Source organism: Arvicanthis niloticus, chromosome 14 (genome assembly GCF_011762505.2).
Source record: "Arvicanthis niloticus isolate mArvNil1 chromosome 14, mArvNil1.pat.X, whole genome shotgun sequence".
Lineage (NCBI taxonomy): Eukaryota > Metazoa > Chordata > Mammalia > Rodentia > Muridae > Arvicanthis > Arvicanthis niloticus.
This window is the reverse complement of record NC_047671.1, coordinates 49,605,191-49,631,858: the sequence shown is the minus strand read 5'-3', so window position 1 is coordinate 49,631,858 and position 26,668 is coordinate 49,605,191. Positions and strand designations below refer to the sequence as shown.

The following is a 26,668-nucleotide window of genomic DNA, read 5'->3' as shown; positions in this document are numbered from 1 at the left end:
GGGGAAATGGGACCAGGAACTAACACCTAGGAATTTCTGAGCCCTGGAAACCATCTACAACAGTGGTTCTCAACCTATGAGTCATGACCCCCTTTCACAGGGGTTGCCTAAGACCATCAGAAAATACAAATATCTACATTTACAATCCATAACAGCAGCAACATTACAGTTACAAAGTAGCAACAAAAGTATTTTATGGTTGGGGAATCACCACAACATGAGGAACTATATTAAAAGGCCGCAGCATTAGGAAGGCTGACAACCACTGATCTGTGAAATCACCAGATGTGCACTCTGTGCCTATTTGGTGTCAGGGCAGGGCTTCCAGACACAGTTGTGAACTGCCAGAACCCACTGGTGTAACACCAATAGATGCTGAGCCGGGGGTGTCATGGCAAGCGAAGCAAGACCAGAATGACAAACAGAAAATAACCTGTTTATTGCTTATGATGGGGTGTGTGGAGGTGTGGGGATATGTGTGTGGGGGGGGGTCCAGACAGAAGGAAACTATAACCAAAACACAATATGATACAATTCTAATATTAACACAAACAAAAGGGCTGGAGAGATGGCTCAGTGGTTAAGAACATTGGCTGTTCTTCCAGATGACCTGGGTTCAATTCCCAGTAGGCAAATGTCAATTTATAACTGTAACTCCAGTTCCAAGGGATCTGACAACCCTTTTCTGACCTCCATGGACACAAGGCATGCATATGTCATACAGATATGCAAAATACTACAAACATACAATGAATAAATCTAAACACAACAAAGCACCTGAACCTTTATTCACACCATCATGCCATTTCCCCTAAGCAGATGAAGAGTACACATGCCTAGAACTTTCATGGTAACCCATGACCTGAAGGATGAGTAAGACCTTTCCAGGGAGAGAAGAGAGAGAGAGGACCATGCAAGAAAAAAGTCCATGAGCAAAGGATGTGGTTGGAGATACGGTGGGTGGGGTCCCTGGTATTTCATACTTTTTTATCATGTCTCATCTGTTTTTTTGTTTTGTTTTGTTTTTTTGGTTTTTCGAGACAGGGTTTCTCTGTGTAGCCCTGGCTGTCCTGGCACTCACTCTAGACCAGGCTGGCCTCGAACTCAGAAATCTGCCTGCCTCTGCCTCCCAAGTGCTGGGATTAAAGGCGTGCGCCACCACCTCCCGGCTGTCTCATCTGTTAATAAGGATTCCGGTAGGAGTGCAGAGATCAGTGGATGGCTGAGGACCCTCAAGTGCTCTGGAGCAAATTCTGGGTTTAGGCAGTTCCTTATTCCTTCAAACAGTTCATTTCTCATTCATGTGCTTCCTTGATGATGGCTTCTCCAAGATGTGAAGAGCACCCAGGTGGCTGTAGCCAGTCCACACTGCCCTGGCTGGTGTGACAGGAGGGACCTACAGGCCCAACAGGCCTCACTCTCAGCAGCTGTGACCTACTGAGGGTGTGGCTCCTCCCTGGTTTGAGGAACAGGGCCTCTGGCTTCCCCAGAGCACAGTCCTAGACCTATGATAGTCTGTGTGATCCCTGGACAAGAAGCCTGAAGTTTGCCTTGCGGGTTGATTAAGTTAGCGTTTGGGGAGAGTCCTCTTCTTTGTGGAGTATATTAATGATTCATTCTGGCTGGTCTCTCACCCCGGGGCAGGCTCTTTGTGAAGTACCTCAGATTTCCTAGGAATCCTCTGAGACATTCTGACATTCTGATTGTCACTGCCAACATGGGCTGCAAAGAAATTAATCGACATGGATGAGACCCTCAATTTCCAAGGGCTGTGTAATGAAATAAAAGTTATTGCATTATTGCAGATTCCATGACTAATGAAAAGGGGCTAAAGACCCGTAATCACAACATGGCATTGTTTGGCGGGGGGCTTTGCTTTCCACAGGCAACTATCCTGAGCTGTAGAAACTAAAAACTAATAGCAATTATTTATGTATTTGTGTATTTAGTGTATGTAATTAAATTATGTATGCCAGGCACTTTACCAAATAATCTATATGTTATCTATTCCCACAAAAGACAGCAAAGGAGGCACTGCATCCGTCTCCGAGGCCTAGAGATGTTAAGTGAATGAGGCAGGAAAGCTGTAGGCTGGAGTGGATACCTTTGTGGATAAAGTACTCTGTTTTCAGATATGTAAGGAAGTAAATCTGGGCAGGCAAGGTTAGCCAATTAGCCAAGTGTAGGGCATTCATGGTGGTAAACTACTTGGAAAGTTTGTACGTGCTTTCTAGACTTGAGAAAACACCATTATCTTTTCCCCTTAGGCCCTAGGAATTTCACTCATCTGTCTCATCAAACCATACAAAAGAGACCCATCCGTTCATCATCTACCCATGTACCCAATTGTCCGTCCATCTATAAATCCATTCTCCGTTTACCTCTCATCCACCCATCCATCCGTTTTGTTATGTATTCATGTATTCACTTACTTAGTCAAATCAACAGTGTCTTTAATTACTTCCCAGCACCTGTCATGGAAGTAAGTGTCCACTGCAGTCTGGTCTGGATGTCTGCCACTTAGCAGGTGGAAGAGAAGCAGCGTGGGCGGGGGTGGGGGGAGGCTGGAGACTCAGTGCCAGCTCTGTAATTTGTAGAATTTCTCCATCTTTTCATCTCTAGTCTCCCTGTATGGATAATGTGGATAACATTTGCAGGCCATTGTGACTTTAAAGGCAACAAACTTAAAAGATGCTTTGAAATAGAAAGGTGTCGCCTATGTTTATGTATCATCACCACCACTACCACAATCACTACCACCAATATCACCATCATCACCACCACCACCATCACCATCATGACTGATGATGCATATTTTGGAAACTGAACTATCCTTAAGTTTGGGAAATCACTTCTATCACAGAAATCCTGAATGTATTTAAATATGGACCATAGTAAGATGAAGTTACTTACGATCCCAAGATTCTCAGTTTTACAACAATCACATCTATTTCACATGCTTTGGGGGCTACAGTATTGGGCAGTAGAACTGGAAAAGGTCTTGGTGAAAGGACTGTTCAGTCATGATGTACCAGGTCTGTCGTCTCCAGGTTAGTGGATAGAACTCTCCAATGTGTCGAACGATTATTCGAGGGCTCGTGCCTCTTGGTTGCAAGGACAGATGAGGAGATATTGTAGGGAAATGTTTCTGGAAACTTGGGAAAAGATGAACAACTCAGTTTAGCATGAGTAGGAACCACAAGAAGGGAAGGCTGTGAAGACACTGGGCCTGTCAGCTCAGGTAAATTTATGCTCTGGTAGCAAACAATCCTCCAGCCTCAGAGCTCTTTGACAAGGGTTCATCTTCTTTGCTTGTCTCTCTTGGGTAGGCAGCAACTCTGCTCCAAATTTTCTTCACTCTAAAACCCAGGCCAAGCAAGAACACACTGGTTCTTTATAATTTTTATTATTTTTAATTTTATTTCTTTATTTGGTGTGCATCTGTGTGTATGTGTTGGTGTGCACATGCCTCAGCATGCACATGGGTGTCAGAGGAGTTGGTTTTCTCTTTCTACCATGTGGATCCTGGGATTGAGTTCAGATAGGCTGGTAGCAGGCACATATACTGGCTGAGCCGTCTCACCAACCCTGGCTAGTCTGGAACTTGCAGCAATCCTCCAGTTTCAGCCTCTTGAGTGTTGAGATTATAGTGCCCAGCTGAAATATATAAGCCAAGCTGGGATTCATGATCTCCTGCCTCACCCTCTTTTCCCATTTGGTGTGTCTATCAGGGCTTGCCACCGTGATTTTCATTTGTTTGGTTTGGTTGTTACTTGTTTGTTTTGAGGGAGGGCCTCAAGATGTAGCCCTGGTTGGCCTGAAACTTGCTATGTAGAGCAGGCTGGCTTTGAACTCACAGAGATTCACCTGCCTTTACCTCTGGGATTAAAGGTATATGCACCGTGGCTGGCCCATAATGGGTCTTAAAGCTTTCCCTCACATTTTATTGACCAAAACTAATCACAAAGTCAGACACTGTGGGAGCAATATTCCACCCATGTTTAGAGAGGGTACCAAAGGAAGCACAGTGAATGTTCTGAACAGTGGTCACATTTCTCTTAGAGTGTAACTGCATGAGATGTCATTGGGAACCTCAGAATGGCTTGGAGGAAGGACTTCCCAGGCAGGGTTACTGAACTGTCCTGTAATTCTGCTTCCTCCTGGTTGCCACTCACTGGCTTCTGCTTTTCTGCTTGCTATTTCCTCATGACTCTGTCTTCCTCTTAATGTTATCTTTGCCAACACCTCCCTCCCCGCTTTGGCATGTGTATGTGTGACATGCATGAGTGTGTGTATGCATGTCAGATTGTGTGTGGGGTGTGGGAGGGGCACCTGCATGTATATATGTATACCACGTGTTGTGGCGCCTTTGGAAGCCAGAAAGTGTTGCATGTGGCAGTTGTGATCCCTTTGATGTGGGTTCTGGGACCCGAACCCAGTCTTCTCAGGAGCAGTCAGTGTGCTAGCTATTGAGCAATCTCTCCAGACTTGAGGCAGGATCGCTAAACTAAACCCAGAGCTTGCTCTTTCAATTAGTCTGGCTAGCCAGCTTGTCCCAGGGATTCCCTCTTGCTACCTCCCATGTTAGAATTGTAAAGCCATGCCCCCCTGGCTTGTGTTTGCCTGATGAGATTCCCTGAAGAGAAAGTCTAACTTCTGATTGTCCCAAGTTGGCTTTTTCCTCTCCCTCAATAGTTGGGAATTACGTTGAATTTTTGATTCTCCCACAACCCCCTTCCCCCCCCCCGAGTCTCCCCTCCTATCTCCACCTCCCTGGTTCAATGTGGTGCTAATGATTGAACCTGGGTCTTTCTTTACATATGCCTGGCATGTTACCTACTGACCTACTTTCTTAGCCCTTGGTTTTCTATATGTGAATTTTGGTGGCATTCTGATTAGGATTTGATGCAATCGACAGTCACCTAAGAATACAGCCACATTGAGGAGTTATTTAGATTTGGTTGGCCTGCAGTCACATCTTCCAGGAATCATCTGCACTGTTAATTGGTGTAGAAGAACCCATTGGGAGGCACTATTCCATGGGCAGGAGGTCCTGAACTATATAAACAGGAGAAAGCTAGATGACAATGTCAAACAGGCAGCATGGGCACATTTGTTACTCTCTGTTCTTGTGTGTGATGTGACGGATGTGTAAATCCCTGACTTGACTTCCCTGAAATGATGAACTGTAACTTGAGATTGTACGTCAAATAAACCCTTCCTCCCCAGAGTCCCTTTAGGTCAGGGCGTTTGTCATAGCAACGTATGATCAGCAATGGGAGAGAAACAAACATTTAGACAATAACAACTTGGGAATAGCTGAGGGCAAAGTGGATCTAGTTGGTGGCATCTGTACCTGTGCCCTCTGCCTGCGTCTGCAGTCTGTCTCTGCCAGCGATCATCTCTGCAAAATGACACAAGGACCCTAGTTGGGTCATCTTTTCTGTGCCAAAGGCAGAACAAGTCCTTTAAATTTACTGCAAACACTCATTGGGGATGGACTAAAGCGTTTGTTAACTCCAAACACCAGTAAGTGTTGATAAATAAAGCCATTAAAAATGTGTTATGGCTCTGACACTTGGTGTAACATCTTTCCTCCTATTTTTTCCCCATGTAACATTTACTTTAAATGGCCCCAGCCAAAAGCCAAGCAACTATAAAACTGCCCCACACCTCCTAGAACATCTCCACTTGTAAAACTCAGAGATTCTGCACTCGGAGGGAGTGGGGGTTGAGGGGAGGGAAACCGGAGCCCCCACTGTTGTGTAAACTGCAGATGCTATAGTTCCTGTGGTTGAGGCCTAACTGTACATCACATTTGCAATTTTGAAGCTCCAATTGCTTAAAAAATATTGTAACTGCTCCTCAAACAGGAAAATTGCATTTAGATTTTCCTCTGTGTTTAACCTCAGACCAGCAAGAGATGGTCTTCACATTTCCCCGGCAAATGGAAATCACTTTTGGATTGAGATTGCTTATGGATAGTTCCTACCATAAGAAAAAGAAAATCTATGAACAAACACAGCTATACATTCTGGACATGCCCATAATGTGGAGGAAGAAATGATCATTTTTGTCCTATACTCCTTGGCATGAAGGATTTAGGACCGAGGCAAGGAAAGACAGTTTTGAATATGAGGTTCAGTCACATCTGAACTGTTGCTGAGGAAAATGCAGCATCCTGCACTCAATTTTCGAAGGGCCATCCTCTGCGGAATTGACATTCCTTTGGCAGTTTTCACATCAACAATCCTTTCTTCCTGTAGAGGCTCAAAAGCTTTCAAACCACATCTTTCCCCTCAATCAAGATTATAACTCATTCACACTAAAGTATGATTGCTTACATCTTAAAGGAACCAATGGAAATTGGGAAATAGTTTACTCAAAGGAAATATGAGACACTGAGAGATGCTATACAATAATAGTCCATTAAATGGGAGTCCTATTCTGTCTACTCATAAGACTGGTGATAGTTTTGTTTTGTTTTTGAAACAGGATGTTATGTAGCCCAGGCTGACCTCAAACTCAATATGTAGCTAGAGATGACCTTGAACTTCTGATCCTCTTGCTTCCACCTCCCAAATACTGGGATTACTTGCATGCACCACTCCTTCTGGTTTATATGGCACTCTGGATCAAACCCAGGGCCTCCTGCATTATGGGCAAACCCTCTACCAAGTAAGGTACCCAGCCCATGAGACTCGTTTTAACTAGGCCATTTGCCTTTTCTTCTCTCCTCCCTTCCTTATATTCATCAGCGAACTTCACTGTGGGGCCTGTGCTTAGAACAAGAGAATTATAGAAATATAATAGAGAGAACAAAGCCCAAGAAGCAGTGGCATGTATCTGCCTTGGAGTGCCTGTTGCATGCCAGGGGCAGACCGAGGTACTTCTTTGCACAGCATTGTCTTCCCAGCACCCCAGCCAGGTGAGTAGCACAGTTTCAAAGACAGATATGACACTTTTTTTTGTCACAGGTCACACATAGGAAGGCATGGTGCTGGGCTATCAGCACAGGCAGTTTGATTTCAGAGCCTCCTGTTCCAAGTGAGATTAGATTAAAATAAGCATGTAAGGCAGGCTTTGAGGAGACTATCTTTCATGTGCTCTGCACTACAGGAGAAACTATGCTGAGGTGCAGGAAAGAGGGCCAGCCTCTTGCTGAGCAAGAGGAGCCTCGGGTGAGGGCAGCAGCAGTGTGTCACCCTGCTCTTGCCCCCTTCCTCCTCAAAGTCCCCCTCCCCTTACCAGCAGACACCAGAAGCCAGCAGGCTGGCTGCGCCCCAGGCAGGCTCTGGTCAGGAAGTGGGGATCTTTTGTGAGCTGCAGGCCTGGTCTCTGTTAACGCCAATTAGCGTTTCTGCCTGCTTGGAGCTGCAGGGCCAGCAGGCTTCTGTGATCCTGGTGGCTAGGGGTTCTGGCCTAGAAACGCTTCCAATGTGGGACGAAAGTCAGAGTCAGAGGGGAGGGACTTTGTCATTGAAAAGAGAGGAAATGGGGTTTCAGAGAAGCTCCATGGGGCCCTGCATCCTCAAGAGCACAGCTTTCTGGGCCCAGAAAAGAAGGGAGAGAAGAGAAAACAGCAGGCCTGCCTCCAGCTGCCCTAGTTGGCCTCTCTGTGAACCAGGGTCTGACTCCTGAGAGAGAAGGCAGAAAGAGGGTTCCTATGTTCCTGGACTTGTAAGAGATTCTGGGGCAAGCAATTCCAGGACTTCAGCTTTCTAAACGTGTGGGTGCAAGGAACATCCATGTCAGAGTCACCGTCCTCAGGACCTGTCGTAGTTTGCTGGGGTTAATGTGAATAAGTGACAACATACAGAAGCTCGAGCGTTTAGGAAGAAGTGGCTGAGTGACCCTGGGTTTCTGAGGCTCTGGCCCACCCTCCTGCCCCTGGGTCAGCTTCCCTGTCCTTTCCTGACTGCCTGTCACCAAGCCTTTCTCCTGTACCTTCTACATCCTTCCACCTGTCCCTTTTGCCCTCTTGTCATTTCCTCTTGCCCTTTGTTCTCCACAGAGGCTGCCTGGCTGGCAAGCCCTCTAGCACGGTCATTCTCCTTTCTCCCATTTCCAATCCTCATTGAGCTGCACCACCGTGGCCTCTGCCTTCTGTGGGAAGGCTGCCCCCTGTCGCTGGCAAAGTGAGCACATACAGAGAACCAGGCTCTGGTCTTTGTCCATCCCCTCCCTTTCTGCTGGCTGCAGCTGAAGCTAGCTGGTTATTTGTTGTTGTTGTTGTTGTTGTTGTTTTTGAGTCACCCATGAGCTCCAAGGGAATTCTTTCCCAAAATCCTATCGCTGTAGCTTTGAGGAAACTGCTTGGTCTCTGTCTCTGTCTCTTTCCATCTAGGGGTGTGGGTGTGTGCAGGCCAGAAGACAACCATGGGTGTCATTTTAAGGAATGCTATCTCTCCAATGCCTTTCTCTCCCTTTCTTGAGACATGATCTTGCTATGTAGCCCAGGCTGCCTTTGAACTTTCAATACTCCTGCCCCTCTGCCTCGTATGTCTGGCATTAAAGCTGTGCCCCATTCTACTCAGCCCTACAAAGCCTTTCTAAGAACACACTGAGGACAGGGACAAGGAGGTGGTGTCTGCCTCTGGAAAGCCTTGGGTTTGGTCCAGTTCTTGACCCCAGACCCTTTTTTTTCTTCTTGCACACTTTACTCTCTTCTTGGGGCTTTCTCTAAACTGGCAATGCTTCCTAAAGGAGGATATGGACAATTTCAAGGTTGGAGAAGACCTGAAGAGTGACAGAGGGCTTATACTGGCTTCCTGCATCCAGTCATCGCCTCCTCTGACACTTCAGGACAATACCTCAACTTAGAGGACAGGTGACTATTTTTTTCTTTTTTAAAAATAATTTATTTTATGTGCATTCATGTTTCCCTGTATATATGTCTGTATAAGGTATTTATATGTATATGTCTGTATATATGTCTGTTGGGGTATTTGATCCCCTGAAACTGGAGTTATAGGCAGTTGTAAGCTGCCATGTGGGTTCTGGGAATTGAGCCCAGGTCCTCTGGAAGATCAGCCAGTACTCTTAACCACTGAGCTATCTCTCTAGCCTCCTCCTCTTCCTCCTCTCCCTCCTTTTCCTCCTCTCCCTCCTCCTCCTCTTCCTCTTCATCTTCATCTTCCTCCTCCTCTTCTTCCTCCTCCTCCTCTTCCTCCTCCTCTTCCTCCTCCTCCTCCTCTTCTTCCTCTTCTTCTTCTTCTTCTTCTTCTTCTTCTTCTTCTTCTTCTTCTTCTTCTTCTTCTTCTTCTTCATCATCATCAGAGGCTTACTATGTAGCTCTGGCTGTCTGGAACTCACTTTGTATGTAGACAAAGATTTGCATGCTTCTGCCTTCCTAGTGCTGACCATGTACCACCATGCCCAGCTCAAATGACCATTTCTAACAAAACAGAACACAAAAGCTCACCTTTCCCCCCCTCACCTTCCAGCCTGAGGTGAGTAAGTAACTGACTCCTTCATACTGTGTTGTCACTTCATACTGTGTTGGTCACCTGCAGAGAGGGAGATTTGAGGTCACTGCTCTGCTTCCTAGAAAGAGCCAGGGAAAGGCCTTAGGCTGCTGCACAGTGAGTGGCTCATCTTCAGAAGAGGTTTTTCTGCTTGGGTTGAGATTGGATATCCTGGACTCCGGTTGTACTTCAGCCAGAAATGTGAACGCAGTTAGAACTGGGGAACTTAGACTGTCACATACAGCACCTATTTGTTGACTAGAGTCACCCACCTTGTGTATCCTTCATGGACAGTGCTACAATTATTCCAGCTGAGGAATGGAAGCTTGGAGGGGTTAAGTACTTGACTAAGAAAACAGTGAAAAAAGAGCAGAACTAAGGTTTGAGTGGAAAGTTGTCTGGCTCCAGAGCTCTGGAGCTATACAACAGTTCATGGGCATGACTGTTAGGACGGACACACACACACACACACACACACACACACACACACACACACCTGCTGCTGCTGCTAATGTCCCCAGAGCCTCAGCTGAGCACAGCCACTGCTAGGGTTCTGAAAGCAGAAAGCTACAGTAATAGAGGGCTGGGTTCCTTGAAGCCTCGTCTTAAGGGACCTTATGATATTAGAGCACTGGGGATGGGCAGGATCTGTGGGGCTTTCTCCTCATCCTTTAGCCATTTCTTTGTCATTGGAAGGTGGCAGAGGGTGCTTTGCCAACAAAGGTGTCACAAAGGCTTTTTGCCAGCTTGTCACCTATCATTCCCTGGAAAAGACTGAAAAACAACAGAGCCAGTTTATGGGACCGGTCATTGGGCTTATCCCTACCCTTCTGGTAGGTGCTTGAGCTCTGAGCATGTCCCCACAGCATGAGGCACACGGGAAGGTGAGTGATATTCATCCCTTTCTTGGGATATCCTCAGACTGCTCCAGCCAGCAAGAGCTCCAGCCTCCGTTCCTCAGGGCTTGCAGAATAGAACTAGACTATAAAGATCTCCTGTCATACATATATCAGTCTTGTTTTTCCAGTTGGCTCATCAGCCTCTTGAGGACAAAAGACCAAAGATGACCCCTCCTTGTCTCTCCTAGCGCACTTAGAGAGGGGCTGTGCTTTCTTGGAGCTCAGCCATTACTGAACTCCTGTAGAGCTCTAGACCAGAGGTTCTCAACATGGGGGTCATGACCCCCACAGAGTCACATATCAAATCTTTACATTATGACTGATAACAGTAGCAAAATTACAGTTATGAAGTAGCAATGAAAGGTTTTTATGGTTGGGGTCACCACAACATGAGGAACTGTATTAAAGGGTCAGAATATTAAGAAGGGTGAGAACCACTGCTTTAGACTGTGTTCAAGGACTGACATGTGCATATGTATACGGTTACTTGTGTCCGTGTATATGTATGATATAAATGTCTGACATATACATCGGGTATGTGTGCCCATGTACATTAAAATGGTTCATATACATGTACCATATTCCTATATAATATAATTCACCAGATACTAAGAATACATTGACTATAACACAGACTACCCAACCCCAGAGCTAGGAAAGAGACTATTACAGGAGCAGTAACAACAAGAGCAACATATATCTGCAACCCCATCTCTAAAGAGCTAGAATAAGGAGGATCATGAATCTGAGGTTAGCCTGAGCTACATATCAAAACCTTGTCTAAAAAATAACAGCCTATACCCAGGTAAAGCAATGATCACCATGATTACAGAGGACAGCGCAGAGGCACAGCTTAGTCAGTCTAGGGAGACAGATCAGGGAAGGGACCGTGAAGAAAGGAAAATTTGACCAAGACTTAGAGTCTGTTAGAGATTGAACCATCCCCCCTGAAAGTCATGACCAAGTCCTGACTCCTAACGCCTGTAAATGTGACCTTATTTAGAAGTTGGACCTGTACAAATACCATCAACTCAAGAGGAAGTTATGCTGGATGAGGGAATATCCTAATCCAGCAACCAGTGTCCTTCTGGAAGGACGTCTGGCCACAGACACAGAGTGGCAAGAATACCACATGACCAGAGAAGCAAGACTGGAGTGGTAGTCCACCACCCAAGGACACCCTGCATTACAGTCTCCAGAAACTCCTGAAGGCCATAGGCCTCGGGTGATCACTTCCTGCCTCTGCCTGTGCACTTCAACAAGAGTTAGAACTTTCCCGAGACTCAGGAGCATAGAACAGATCCTTTCTCCAAGCCCTCAGAGATGAATTTATCCTCCTCACATGGCATCAGGGTTCTGGCCTCTGGAACTGTCCGTGAATTAGTTCCTCTTGTGTTTAAACTCTCTGGTCATGGTAACTTGTTATGCCAGTCTTGGGAAATGAATTCATAGGCTCACTACAAATCCACTGGGTGAAGCAAGGAGGAAAGAGTGGTTCTGTCACAAAGAACTATCTGCACAGGAACATGAGGAGTGAGAGCATACTGCAGAGAGCAAGGGAAAGCTCAGTGGATCAGGAAAGTTCCCTGGGAGGTGGGGAAGGAGAGTTACATGCTACAGCATGCATATTTGTGTGTATGTGTCACGTGGTTTGTGACTATATGTATGCATACCCATCCACATACTTCCTGGAATTCTACTCTGTTTTTATGATCTCTTGTTTAGTATGCTCCTGCATGATTGGTGTATGGCTTGACCTGTATGTGTGACTTGTATGTCAGGGCATGAATGTAGATAGTCTACAAGTCTGTGTATTGAATTTAAAGTAGTCATAGGAAGACTTGAACAGGCATGACCCTGTTTTTCTGTTTACATTCTTGGTGCACACTGTGAATACACCTGACTAGAATGTGCAATGACAGGCAGTCGCCAGTTGCCAGGGCCTACCTGTCCTGGTTCAAGAACACAAGACAGGGCAGACAAACCTGGACTTCACTGGTTGACAAGAGGCCTGTGAGAGACAGAAGTTCTTGGGCTGGAAAGATGGCCCAACAGTCACTGAGCACATGCTGGTCTTGCAAAGGACCAAGGTTTAGTTCTCAGCATTCATATGTGCTCATAACAGCCTTCAATTATAGTTCCAGAGGATCCAATGCCTTCTTTTTGCCTCCTCAGGCTCCTCTATGTGCGTGGTACACATGTACTTATGCAGGTTCATACACAGTCACATACATTTAAAATAAAATAAAAGGAAACCTAGTTCTTTTTTTAAAAAAAGAAATTGCTTGGTTCTTGAAATTGACAGCTAGAGGTGGCCTTAGATACGGTTATGGTCCCACTTGTACCTTGGCCCAGCTGCACAGTACAGTTCCTGAAGACTTCTCAAAACTCAATTTACATGGGGTCAGAGAGGTATCTCTGTGGTTAAAAACATACACTGCTCATGCAGAGGATCTGAGTGTTGCTCCTAGCACCTACAGCAAGCATCTCAAGTTCCCTGCAGCTCCACCTCCGTGGAGATATGACACCCTTTTCTGGGCTTTTGGGGCACTTGAACACATATACACACACAGTGCACATGATTAAAAAATAAAATACATCTTTAAGAATAGCTGAGTTTTAAAAAGCATACTCTGGTTCATTTCAAATCCCCACTTGACTAAGAATCACTTCTTAGAGGAGCCCACCCCCTGGAAAAAGGTTCCAGCTGAGGGCAGGAATCAGGGGAAGGACCACTGCAACTCCATCCCTCAAAGAAAGGTATATATGTGTATGCTTTTTTTTTTTGCTGGGGACATTACAACCAGAGATGTCTATTGAATCTAAGAACCACTTCAGTGCTTCAGGCTGACACTGAGAGCTTGAGTGTGTGTATGGTATGTGCAGGTGTGTGCAAGCATGCGGAACTTCCAACCTGCTTCCTCTCTGAGAATATGGTTAGATCAGGATGTCAAGTACAGCCTCAGGCCCTGCCAGCTGCTGCCATGGTCAGATTGCAGGGGTGGGGGTGGGGGCTGTCCTTGATGGGGCTGGTAGAACAGACAAAGCCTGTGGTAAGGACAGGAAGAGAGGAGTGGAGGCTGCTGCTTTGAGGGGAGGGGTGGCTCTCCTGGCTTTGACAAACCCTTAGACTGAGATGGTTTCAGGCAGGAGCAAGCCTTAAATTTAGAGCTGGGATGGACAAGTCTGGTGGGATGAGAGGAGACTGCACACAGCATGGTGAGGGAAGAGCTAGGACTTTTCAGGACCTTGGCCAGTACCCTTGGGTTCCTTGGGGCGTAAAGGTTGACAGCCAGTTTCCAGATGCTGGTCCCAGGCCACACCTCTGGATGTGGTGGAGATGCTGAGGTCAGGGAAAGATACAGCTAAATTTTAGGACATAGACGGGGCTTCATTGGGATTATAGAAGCTCTTGAGAGACTGGGTGTGAAAGAGGAAGGTCCCTCATAAGTAAGTAGAGGTAAGCCCCCCAAGAATGAGGAAAAAGGATTTTCTGGGGCTCAGGTCTCTAAAGGAAGAAGAACAGCTTGGGGGTGGGGGTTGTCCATGCTGGGGGTGAATGTCTTTGTCTTATTGTGTCAGGCACTGGGCCAAGCATTCTGTGCCTTATCACTTGCCACCCCTGGATAACCAAACAATATTGGCCCTTTGGGAAGCCGTCCAGAAGCAGGGGCACTCCTGCAGCTATTCCATGAATCCTCTCCCATGTCCCTTTTTGCTGCTGCCTGCCGCTTTCCTGTTGCCTGTCTGCTGCCACAGCCCTGCCCTTTGCATCCCCATTACAGCCAGAAAGACTTCACTGTCGCCACTGCAGGGATACTCCTCTGCCTCCCAGACCCCATGGCTTTCTTCCTCCCAAAGAACTTTTTAAAAGCAATTAATCAACCTTATCACATCCTTTCTATGTCATCCTGAGCAGGGAGGGATGCAGAAAAAGTATCTTGCTCCTAGAGGCCAGTCATGTGGATATGTGGATACCCAGCAGCTGGTTGACAAACTCTTCCCTAGGGACAGCCACCCCCTCCAGCTTTGGAACTGGCTGCAGTATGAGTCTGACCCAGGAGGAAAAATGGGGACACCCTGATTGTTCTCAGCCCCACCTCCACTTCTAGCTAACCTTCCTTGTTTGCTCCTTCAGTTACTTCAAGCTTGTTCTCCCAATCCTCTCCCTAGCAACTTCTCGGGTCAAAGGTCATGTACAAAGGATTTAGAAAGAAATGCCCGTGAGCATAGAGAAGTACAATCTCTATGAATGACAACCTCTGCCCTGCACATGGGGCCCACCACTATATAGCAGCCAATGACATGGATATATAGTGTGTGTGAATGCAAACGTGTTCAGACAGCAGGCAGCATGCAGTCCCTTGAACCTTCCAGTCTAGGCTCTGATGTTTTGCTCTCAAGAGAGTAGCACATCAAATAATGGGGCTGTGGGTGAAAGGAATCCTGGAGCCACTTTAGCCGGTCCTGATGTCAGTAGATGAAGGCCCACGACTACTCTGCTCTAGGATCCTAGCTGGGTCTGGAGATGTCCCTAGTGGGTGATATGGTAGCTAGGGAGAGGTAGAATCGAGGCTGGAACCTAGAGAAAAAAAGAGTGGGACAAACTGAGATATTGTCTGTGCCCCAGCTGGCGCTCTGACCTACGCACCCTATACAAACAAACTCACTTACCTACCTGACATTCCCAAGAGTTCTTTTTTAAGATAAAGATTTATTTGTATTTTAAAATATTTTATTTTAAAAAAATTATCTATTTATTTAAGTTTATTTAAATAAACAAATTATCTATCTATTTATTTAAGTTTATTTAAATAAAATATTTTTATTTAAAATGCGTGTGCCATGTGTGCTGTTGCTCATGGAACCCAGAAGAGGCAGTTGGAGCTACAGGCAGTTGTGAGCCACCTGCTTATGGTGCTGGCAACTGAGCTAGGTTCTCGGGAAGAGCAGCAAGCATTTTTAACCCCTGAGCCATCTTTTTAGTCCAAAGGGACCCCCTCCAAAAAAAAGAGCTCCTAAGGGAACTAAGTTTAATATAACAAAGCTTCACAACAGAAAGGCCACAGAGCCAGTCTTGCACCACATTTTTTTCTTAATCTTAGCAAATAAATAAATAAACTGTAAGCCGAATAGTATCATTCCCTGCTCACATCGCTCATCACAACTTCCCAGTGTCCTTAAGAAGAATCCCTTTTCCTCTCCATGCTTAGCAAGCCCATGCGCCCCTCCCTAACGTGGGCCCCGCCTGCTCTAGCACCCAAGCCACAGGGCTGGTGACCTCCTTTCCGATCCTGAGCACACATGCTCCCTCCCCTCTCAAAGCTTTGTCCTCACTACACCGATGCTTGATGCTTCGGGGCACTTTTTCTCCAAATCTCCATGGGGCAGCTTTTCATGTTTCAGGCCAAATGCCACCTCCTCAGAGATCCCTTCCCTCACTGCCTGGGCACCAGTGGTCACCTTCCTTTCATCCCAATTTATTTTCTTCACAGCAATTAAAACTACTTATTTCTCACCTTAATCATCAGCTGTCTTGTGGCTGGAACAGAAGTTCCTTCAGGGAAGAAACCTTGTTTGTTCACCATGGTATTCCCAGGGCCTGATACTTAATAAGTGCTCAATAAATGTTTGATAAGTGAATGGTCTCTGAAAAGCTCCAAGAGGGACACGAGAGTGTGGAGAGAACTCAGTATGCTGCAGCCTCCTGATCACTGGGCGGCTGAGCTGTCTGTGAGGTAGCCTGGCCTCCCTTGCTTAATGAAGACTATATGTGGACCTATTTCCTCAGCTGTTGCATGAAGTCAGGTGGAAGGGATTAAGTTGCCTGGTGTTGCCAAATCAGAGATGAGAGCACTTAGGGCCCCTGGGTGTCCCCCAACCTTTCCAGGTTTGGGGTGAGGTTGAGCGAAACTCTAGAGCCTGCTTTGCCTGCCCGCAGGGTTGCAGCAGGCATTGCCTGGAGGAGGGGGAGGCTGCTGCTCAAGGAACCTGATCTTTTGCATTTGCTGACATTCTTAGATTTGGCATTTACAACCTCAGGGTTCTATTCCGAGGAGGCCTTTTGCATTTGATGTAAATATTATGGTGATGAGAGGTGACACGGAGAAACCCTGTAGGAAATCGAAATCCACCCCCACCAGGCTGGGAGCCTCTCCCGCTGCCTCTTTGGGTTGGCAAGCAGGGGAGTGATTTCTCCCAGGTCTTGGGTTAACCCAGAAGAGCCCCCTCCACCCATAGGCAGCAGGGTCTGGGAGCTGCACATTAGTTATTTTTCCAATTTGTAGAACCACATTCATCCATCAATGTGGGAAGCAATCAGGGCAAGTCCTGAGCCAAAATGGTGCTACAGCTATTCTTGGGGGGTGGGTGGGAGGTGTTCCCAGAGGAAGGGTGGGAAGTCCTTAGCTGGACAAGAATGGAAATGAAGGCGCTGATCCCTGGGGTATCCCCGGAGTCAGCTGCTGTTCCATCCACTTCTTCAGTGACTCCCAGCTCAGACTGTCCCCCAGCAGTATACCCGGATTTACATGTCTCTCCTGGGTATTTGGAGCCCTCTGGCACCTGCAGTGCTCCTCAGTGACAGATGCCTACTCTCTTCCCAACTACCTGGGAGGCGATGCTCCCCACTCAGCAGCATGCTGGTGCTGGAGGTGGTCCAAGGATTCAGGGAAGCAGCAGTGCCTTTACACAGATAGTTCTTTGACATGTGTATCCAGGGACAACTTGGTGATCTCTCTGAGCTTTGATCTCCATATCCTTCAAATGGGGACGACATTCCCATGGGATTATGTGGGGATCCCATAGAGTTATGTGCCCAGCCCTTGGCATGAATGAGAGTGGAACGCTCATTATCAGGTACAGAGGGCTCGTGAGGGACAGAGTGGACCAGGGGCCAGCCACTGCTCTGGAATTCCGTCATTTACAGCTTCTCTTCCTGTTCCGAGCCCCTCCGTGTCCCCTTCGCCCGAGAAAAAGGACACGTGAGGCAGTGTTCGGGTGGTTACTACAACGAGGCTTTATTTCTTGTATAAGCAGAAGCGGAAAGACCCAAAGCCCGGGAAAGGCACTGCTATATGTACCCTAGAGTAGCGTGTTCACTTCTGATTGGCTGTTCACTCATCACCCCATATTATGCCCCGGGATGGGCAGTGACTTTGGCGCGCTTTTTGCCTTTTGCACCTGCGCAGTCAGTTGTTTACTAGTGGGAGGACAGGATGCCTGCGCCATCTTGTAATGGCGAATGCTGGCACGCTCACTGCGGCTCCCAACATCTTCCTGCTGTGCCATGGGCTCTGCTCAATACTGGCCAGATATCCAGTTGATAGGCTGGTGGTTGGACTGTTTCTGAAAGCATCAGTAAACCACGACAGCCAAGCTCTAATTCTGGAGCCAGAGACAGGAGTTCAAATCCCAGTGTGGCATCGGACACTAGACTTTTCAAAGTTTTGATTTCTTCATTTCTAAAGAGAGAGCGGATTATACGGAGATTAATACGACGGTGCTCAGCACTTACCAGGCCCTTCCTGGACATCACTATAAGAGGTTTTATGTTGTAATGGGAAGACCTCTGATTTGAGATCAAGAGACCTGGGTTAAATCTACCTCCATCTCTTATTTACTGTACTATCTTTAGGCAATTGTTGCACCTCTAGTTCCCAATATATAGGAAAACACATGTCAAGTGCGACTCTAAGGCTCACACTTCTCATCCTAGCACTTAGCAAGTCAAGACAGAGAGGGGGCAATGAGTTTTAGATCTGCCTGGGCTACAGAGTGAGACACAGTCTCAAAACCAACCAACCAACCAGCAACCAACCAACAACCAACCAACCAACCAATCAACAAACAAACAAACAAACAACAATCAACAAACAAACAAACAAACAACAACCAGCTAACCAACAAACCAACCAACAAGCAACACTCCAGAAAGAAAGCATGTGACCGTGTAATATCATCTGGTCTTAAGTTGTCATGAAGAAAACTGAGAACCTGGCATGAAGAAGATGCTTAATACCTATAGAACATACAACAATATTGAAGAGATTTAGGATCTGGATTAAGAGAACTTCCATAAATAACCTAGCTTTGTTATCTGCTTTGTGTGTGACTTGGGACAAATGACTTCACCTCTATGAACCTTGAATTCTCTTGCTATAAAAGTAGGATAATACGTATCCCCCAGCATCATTGTAGAATTAAATTAGACAGTTAATATTAAAACACCTCATAAACCATAGGATGTCATGTTCACTCTAATTTAACATTACTTTGAAGACAGCTCTGGGCAAGGAGCTTTGAGAGCTTCAGAGATATTCCGAGTCTGTGGTTCTGTTCCCAGATGACCTGTAATGGAGACATGGAGTGGAGGCACAAAACAAGGGGCAGAGCCCCACAGAAAGCTCCACCCACTCACATGGAAGACATGGAGCGCCCATGTCCTCCAAAGTCGAGGCATGGAAGGTCTACTGGAGATTTCATACTGGGTCTGGTAGAGGAGCCTAGAAGGCCGAAGTCAGGCTTCTAGATTTACAGTGCTGCGGACAAAGGTCTCTAAGAGTGCACATGGGTTACCTTGTGGTAACTTCTGGCCGGCTGAGTCACTTCCCTCAACACTTCTGAGGCCAGAGAATGCAGAGACAATTGTGAGACTGCTTGAATCAGCTATTCAGTGGGTAGCCTTTCCCCAAAGGTCAGGGGCCTATCTGGCCACCACAGCTGGCAGTCACAAAGGACCTGCCGAGAATCCAATCGAGTGGCATTGCAAAGGCTGAGGCCACTCTTCTGGGAATGGGAGGGTGAGGAGCAAGGTGATTGTGCTTCTGTCACAATTTCCCTTTAGACACAACCTGTCTCAAGGGCAAAAATAGCAGCGTTGCAGGCAGGGAAATATTGTGACATCATCCCAGATTCAGGCAGATTCATCAACGCCACTCCAGCCAGTCAGTCTCACTTGCTCCTTGGAGACACAGGCAAGGTCCTAAGGGGGCAAGTTTGGGGGCCCAGAGGTTCCATGTAGCCTCTCAGTCCCAGTTCTGTGCTCTAAAAACAAGACATGCCTACCCCCACCTGATATAGCCACTAGAAAATGAAGAAAGTGCTAGTGCCTGTGACTATATTTTCAGTTGTCCTGGAGCCCCAGGGCTGACTGTAAGGCCTGCAGGGTGAGGAGCATACAGACTGGGCTAGACATGCAAGGAGGATACCTGGTCTGGAGGATCTGCTGAAGGGAAAAGAGGTTGTTCTGCTGTTGCTGGGGGTGAGCAGGGAGGGAGGGAAGAAGGAGAGAAAGAGAGAGAGAAAGAGAGAGAATTATGTGTGTTATGGTGTGTGTATGGTGTGGTATGTGTATGTGTGGTGTGGTGTATGTGTGGTGTGTGTGTATGTGTGTGTTTATATGTGTGTGTGCATATGTGTGTGCATATGTGTGTGCATATGTGTGTGCATATGTGTGTGTGTGTGTGTGTGTGTGGTACAGTGTGTGTGGTATGCAGTGTGGTATGTGGGTGGTGTGATGTGATGTGTATGTGTATTGTGGTGGTGTGTTTGTGTGTCTGTGCTACAGCAAAAGATGCCAGGCAAAAATGGGGACTCCACAGCCTCCACTGATTAGAAGGCTTCTGAAATTGATAAATTACTTTGTATCAGGGCAAAATGATTTGACCAGATTTCAAATGTCTTAGAGAAGGGGAAGCTTCTCTTGGGCCAAGTATTGATTGCATTTAATAGAGCTGGGACTTTCTCACTTAAAAACAACAAAATAAACATCTAGGAGACGGCACTAATCTCCACCCCCTCCTTCTCCCTCCCTCTCTTCTTTGCTCTCTTCCTCCCTCCTTCTCCTTATGATCAGGGACCAATACAGAGTCCCGCCCCGGCTTGGGGACACTGCTGATGTTGAGCTGTGCAGCTCCTTTGGGGCAGATTGATGGTGGGGGTTTGGGAGAAGAGGGGGCCTTGGGTTGGTCCCATTCTTCACAGATCGATTTTTCCCAAACAGGGACTGTCAGAGCCTTTGATAAATCACTAGTCTAAGTGATGAATGCCCTGAGGCAGGATGGGGTGGGGTGGGGGTCGGGTGCTAGTGGAGGAAGCAGCCCAGGGGAAGGAGAGGGGCAGAGGGAACCGGGCAAAGCTAGGCCTAGATATCTCTGCGAGAAACATGGATACCTTGTCTCTCAACAGGATTTGACCACAATCATTGGCTCAACAGCACTTCAAAATCCATTTTCAGCCTGTCTCTCGTCTGTCTCTTGCTGTCTGTCTCACTGTCTGCCTCTTTATCTGGCTTCCAAATGAGCGCTGATGGTTTCCTCCCAGGAGAGGACTTGCTTGGGCTTCCTGGAAAATGGAGAAAAATCTTAGGAAAGTGGGAAGCAAGGAGGGGTTTAGCAGTGACATATGGGCAGGGAGGAGCAGGATGGTACAGGGTGGCTCCCCACACTGTGCAGGTGCAGCTACAGCAGGGACCAACAGCAGAGAGGGAGGGGGCTGTGGATTGCACATAGGACAGCTATGTGCAGAAATGACCAGGTTTCCCAGGACTCACATCCTCTCTAATGGGAAAGGCCCTGTGCGTGGTTCTCACATCCCTCCAACGGGAGGACAGATTGGCCTCAGGTTGGCTCTCTGAGGGACAGAAGGACATGTAGAGCAGGTGAGAGGCCATCCCAGAGTCACAGGAATGAGCTGTCTTCAGAGCAGAGACTGCCTTGGAGATGGCTCAGATTATAAATGACAGATTTGGATCCTCTCACTGACTTAAACATTTTGCTCACTCAATGTCCTTAACTATAAAATGGGAAAGACAGGGTCTCTCTGTGTAGCACTGGCTGTCCCATAACTCTCTCTCTGTAGACCAGGCTAGCCTTGAGCTCACAGAGATCCACCTGCCTCTGCCTCCTGAGTACTGAGATTAAAGGAGTGTCCCAGCACTTGATGACATACTGTTAATTAGTATAAACCTGGGCCTAGCCCAGAGCAAGCACTCCTCGGTGAACCTTAGCTAGGGAACCCTATTGCTCTTCCTGATAGCACAGGTTCTGAAGTCACAAAAACACAAAGACTCTTGTCAGCTACTCTAAGGACTCCTAGCTCTGCCGGAGAGTAGAAAACTTTACTCAGATTTTTCCATCTGTAGGCCCATTTATGTCTGTCCTTCGTCCCCACAGCCAGCACTGGTACATCATGGGCCTAGGCCTCTATTATCTTCTCTGTAGTAGAAGCAGCTGGAACATAGCCCTCCTAATTTCCACAAGGCCCCACCCAGCTGGACTCCAGGATATTGGGCTTGGTGCCTCCTCCCTGGCTGTACCCAAGACCCTGTCAGTGGGGCTAACCCTCATCCTACTCTGCCCCAACCCTACACTCCTGACCTCCACCGTCAACATCTCCAAAGACCTCCTCATCTCGAGGATGAATTCTGAGCTCACGTTCTGGACCACTGCCAGGAAGAAGGAAGCGCGTTAGTTTAAAGCATCACACAAAAGGCCGCAGGTAATTATGTCTCTTTTAAGCTGCTAACAGGATTGGCCGTTTGATAAATGGGAGGATTTGAGGCTGTTTTGTCACTGACAAGCTGTTGTAAGATCATATTGGAAGCTGAAGACAGTTTATCTTCATGTGTGTGGTGGAGAGAGGGGAATTCTCCGTGGATTTTACACCCTCTTCAAATTAATGTGATTTCCTAGGCTGATCCTGAGCATGCAGTGAGTGATCTTTATGACTTACCCCCTGATTAGATTACCTGGCTCAGCGGCCACATCCAGCCCCTCTGGGTGCCCTGGAGCTCACCAGGCCCCTCCCCACTTTGTCCCTCCAGCTTTCCAGTATCCCACGCTTCCCCCTGACCTCCTCACTCTCCTCCGCTGGCCTTACTCGAAGGCTCATCTGCTAAGCAAGCCCACGGCTCAATTACTGCTGGCCAGCCTGAGAGGAAGAGAGATCTGGTTTCTTCAGCTCCTCTGGAGGAAGCTGAGAGGAGGCAGGCAGGCGATGGGAGTGGGAGGGAGTGGGTACCGGCAAAGGAGAGGAGACTGAGAGGGAGTTGAAACAGAGAAGCAAGCTGAGCCAGAGACACAAGTAGGCAAAAACGGTGGCAAGGGAGAGGAATGGTTTTCTGATTTATTTCCAGAACCTTCCTTAGACCCACAGGAAGCTGCGTTAAGCAGGTCCCCAGGCATTTTGTATCAGATGGTGGCTTTATTGTCTTCATCACAAATGCCACTATGGCCTTGCTCATTTATTCGCTTCTATGGTGTATACGACCCATATGAGAGCAGAGGTCATTACCACCATGTTCTTCCAAGAGCTTCAGCACATACTAGGCTCTTGGTGAGCACTTATGAAATGTGTAAAGATTTGAAAAGGAATGGCAAAGGGGCAGTGCCAGCTTGGCATCCTGGCACAGATCTAAAGGCAAATAAGACCACCCAGTTTGGGGATATGTCTCTTAGGTCGCCACCACTGGCTAGATTTAAAGAGACATTTCTGGTGAGGGCATGCTTCAGGAATTCTTTAGACAAAATTAGGCATCCTCTAGGACAAAGCTTCTTAAGATGTGACCTGTGCTATACGTGTCCCTGAGTTCCCTAGAAGCCTGAATTTCTCTACACATTCAACTTAATTTTAAAGTGGCTTTGTGGGAAACAGGTCAGCTGGAGGCTCCTGGCCCCAGCCCTAGTGGAGAAAAGTAAGTGGGGGGGGGGGGGGGGGGGGTAATGGTTAGAATGGATAGGGAAGCTAAGGCCCATTATGTCCAGCCAGGGTCCAGTTCATTTTAGAAACTTGAAGCAACTTGTGAGTAGGCATTCAGGGATAGAGTTAGCCATAGGGATAGAGCCGGCTGCATAGGGACAGTTCTTCTACCTTCCTCAAGACTTGTAAAGAAGGACGGCCACAAACTCAAGAATGAGAAGGGCCCCGTCCTGCTCCAGGCCAACTGAGCTCCACAGCTGCTCAGCCATGCCTCATTTCCCAGGCAAGCTGTGTACCCACTCCATACCCCAGGCTAGACTCCTCGCTTTTTCAGCCCTCACCCCCCAATTTGTCAGCAATCTGTGCTCCATTACTGATTGGCTAGTATACCAGCTTATCAGCCTCTAACACACACACACACACCAACCCCATCATACCAGATACCAGACACAGTCAGGGTCCTCGTTAGACACTCAGCATATAATAGTAGGTGCTCAAGAATAAAAGGCAGTTTGCCTAAGCCATGGTGCAGCCTGAGTATGTCCATTCTGTGCTTCATCCAAGACTGGGAAAGTAGGGGTATAGAAGTGATATAGAAGCCAAGGGTCCAGCAGGTTGAAAAAAGATAGTTCACTCACCCCATTACTGCCCAGGAAAACCAAGGCACGATAGAGCTACCATCACCTCCCATCCAGCCTACACCCCAGAAGCTCTGGCCTATTTAATACCTCGAATAATTCATGTTCTGGGTGCCTCAGAGGCATCCACTGCTCTGTTTGCAATACTCTCTGCTTTATAGGGGGTGGGGTATCCTACACTGTGCTTCTCCTACCCCTTAGTCTTCATGGACATTCCTAGATCTCTGGATCTGTATCTTTTGCTATTGCCACACTGAACACTCTTATCAAAGATGTATTTGGTATCCATCTTCTTCCCTGGACTAAGAGCCTCATGATAGGAAAGACTTCGTCTGAGTCCTGCCCACTGAGAGGTCTCCAGTATACCACAGGCCAAGGGATATTGCTGGCTTGGAGACGAGAAGACTAAGTCTTAGGTAAATCCATTTGTTTTGAATAATGGTTCTTAAACTCCATGCTCAAGACCCTGAGAATGCATCAGCAGGCTGAAAGGTAATCTCCCTTTACAGAGGTTATCATGCATAGGTGTCAAATGAGTGTATAGATTAATGTAAAGGTATCACAGGTACAACTGTGACAAGTACTTAAGAAAGGGGCCAATAGGACCAAGAATGCATACAAGTACTGGCCAAGTAAGCTGGGTTAGCAGGGCCTCCTTAGAAGATGATAGTCCTCTGAGGTAGGGAAGTCTATATGGGGCAGAGGCAGAAGAAAGGTGTTCTGGAGAGAGATAGCATCATGTGAAAAGGCCCTGCATCAGACAGGACTTGACCTCTGTATGGAAACAAAAGTCCATCCAGTACTGTTAGCTGTGTGGGGTCACTGAAGGGGGCTGAAAGCAGGCAGGGTCAGACCACCATATAGGACCTTGTCAGCTGCACCAAGCAATTTGTTTTCTCATTGGCAAGCCAAAGATTTAAACACTGGGGAGTTTAAACAGCAAGGGTGGACACCATCAGCAGTGATAAGATAGAATTGCATTTTGAAAAGGTCATCCGGGCTTCTGTGGAAGGAGGAAGAGACTTGAGGAGAGACAAACAGACCAATCAGCTATGCATTGTAGCCGTGACTTGTAGCCTCAAGTCCAGACAAAGATGGAGGGTACTGATGACTATGTGAGAGGATATTTTCAATCCACACCATGGATGGATAGGTGATGAAATCAGGAAGAGTATCTATTCCTAACCTTTGTTCTTTTTCTGTAGCCATTGGCTTCCTTTTGGGATGTCAAGCAGGTGACATCCTAGGTTTCCAGGACTCCTCCAGGCATAGAGGTACTCCCTGTTTTTGCGTGGGAGTGTTGGGGACTGGAGTTGGGGGCTGTTCTACACTGTGTTCCTCCATGCACCTTCAAGGCTGGACCCGGGCAGAGGGTTTCTTTCGGTCCTGCAGGTGCTTTGCATGCTGGGAAATGTAGTTCTGGAGCAGGTAACTGGGCTCCTGACTGTGGGTCTGGCTGGCATGCAGCCTGGTTGCCATGACAGCAGCTGGGCTGGAGCCACCGAACCATTTCATCCACAGCTCTGCTGGCTCTGAGAGCTCCCAGCAAGAAAGCTTGGGCTCCAGGGAGGAGGGAGGGAGGGAGGAGAGGGAAGAAGAGGGTGAGGGAAGGAAGAAGAGGGAGGGAGGATCTTATGGGCCTTCCCCAGAGGCCTAGGCTAAGCTTACCACTCCATAGCGCTTGTGGACTGAGTAGACAGAAGTCACTAGCTCAGGCTCACAGCATGACTATGAGCTGTTGGAGCCGTTCTTGTCAGTCAGACCCTGTAGGTTCAGCTCTATGAATGCAGAAGCCCTTAGCCTACCAGAGTAAGAAGGATGCAGCCCTCCTCCCCAGGGGAACTCAGCCTGAGTGGAAAGGAAAGAGAGTGCAAAAGCGTTACTTAGGAGGGAAAAGCCCTGCCCATCTTTCCTCCAAAGTGTCCCTAGGATGCATTCCCTTCTCTCTGCCTGTTGGCCACAATTCTAGTCCATTCTCTATCCCCAGAGAAGGCTTTCTAAAACACAAATCTGGCCCTGCCACCCCGCACACCCCTGCTTAAAATTCTTCAATGGCTCCCCTTTGCCCACGGCTGGACTGGGTCCAGTCACTCTCCTAACCATCATTCATGGCTTTTCTGATTCTGGCCTGCAGCTTGCTGTCCAGCGATCCTCCTGCCTCCCCATCTGCTACACTGTATCAAGGTTTTTCTCCTTCACCCCTGTCTTTGCACATGCTCCTCTCTGCATGAGATGTCCTTTCTTCCACCTCCTACCTCAAAGCCCACCAGACCCAGCCAACACCGCCCCTCACCCCCACACATGCATTTTTCCGAATTCTTCCAGCAGGGGAAGAATGAATGGCCCGCTGCTCTGAGCTCCCAGAGCACTTTGTAGCTCCCTCTAAAGCACTTATCACCCATGTTGTGATGATTGTCTCAGTAGCTACCTCCCCCCTTCTCTCTCCCCTGCATCTGAGCCATCCCAGGATCCCCAGAGCCCAGCACAGTATCTGGCACAAGATAGGCACTCAATAAATGGTGAGTGGGATTGAATGCAGAAGGAAGGCGTTTTGGGCCTTCGCCACACTCCCACTCTGCATTCCTAGACCTCTCCTCTCTCAGCCTCTCCCTTGGGGCCCTGGGCACCTGAGCATGGAGTACCGAGCCGTGCACTGCAGCTGACTAGTGGACCTTGTCAAGAGACAAAGTTCTATTCTGGGCAGGGGTGGCATAGGCACCTGCACATGGAGGCTGTAAGCCTCTTCCTGTCACTCGGAGTTTGCATCAAGTCACACCCAAGTCTCCAGAGACGAGGTGCCTGTATCTTCAATGGAGCCATGATTTATGAACCAAGCTCCAGGAGCTGAGAAAACCAATTAGGCTTCTGTGCTTCTCCACCTGGAGGCAGAATCATTCCAGGAAAGTCCTTCCTTCTGGGCAGAGGCTCCATCTGCCTGGGCCACAGCCTGAGGCTTGCCCATACT

At 47.6% G+C, this 26,668-nt stretch overlaps 1 long non-coding RNA gene across 1 annotated transcript in view; it reads left to right on the top strand.

Moving 5' to 3' along the window:
- LOC143434339 (uncharacterized) overlaps window positions 1–26,668 on the top strand; it is a 48,725-nt gene that overhangs the window by 17,384 nt on the left and 4,673 nt on the right. The window contains exons 3-6 of the long non-coding RNA XR_013103779.1: window positions 6,759–6,928; window positions 8,707–8,830; window positions 21,541–21,865; window positions 24,909–24,977. This is a non-coding gene — a long non-coding RNA (uncharacterized LOC143434339). The remainder of the gene's footprint in view (window positions 1–6,758; window positions 6,929–8,706; window positions 8,831–21,540; window positions 21,866–24,908; window positions 24,978–26,668) is intronic.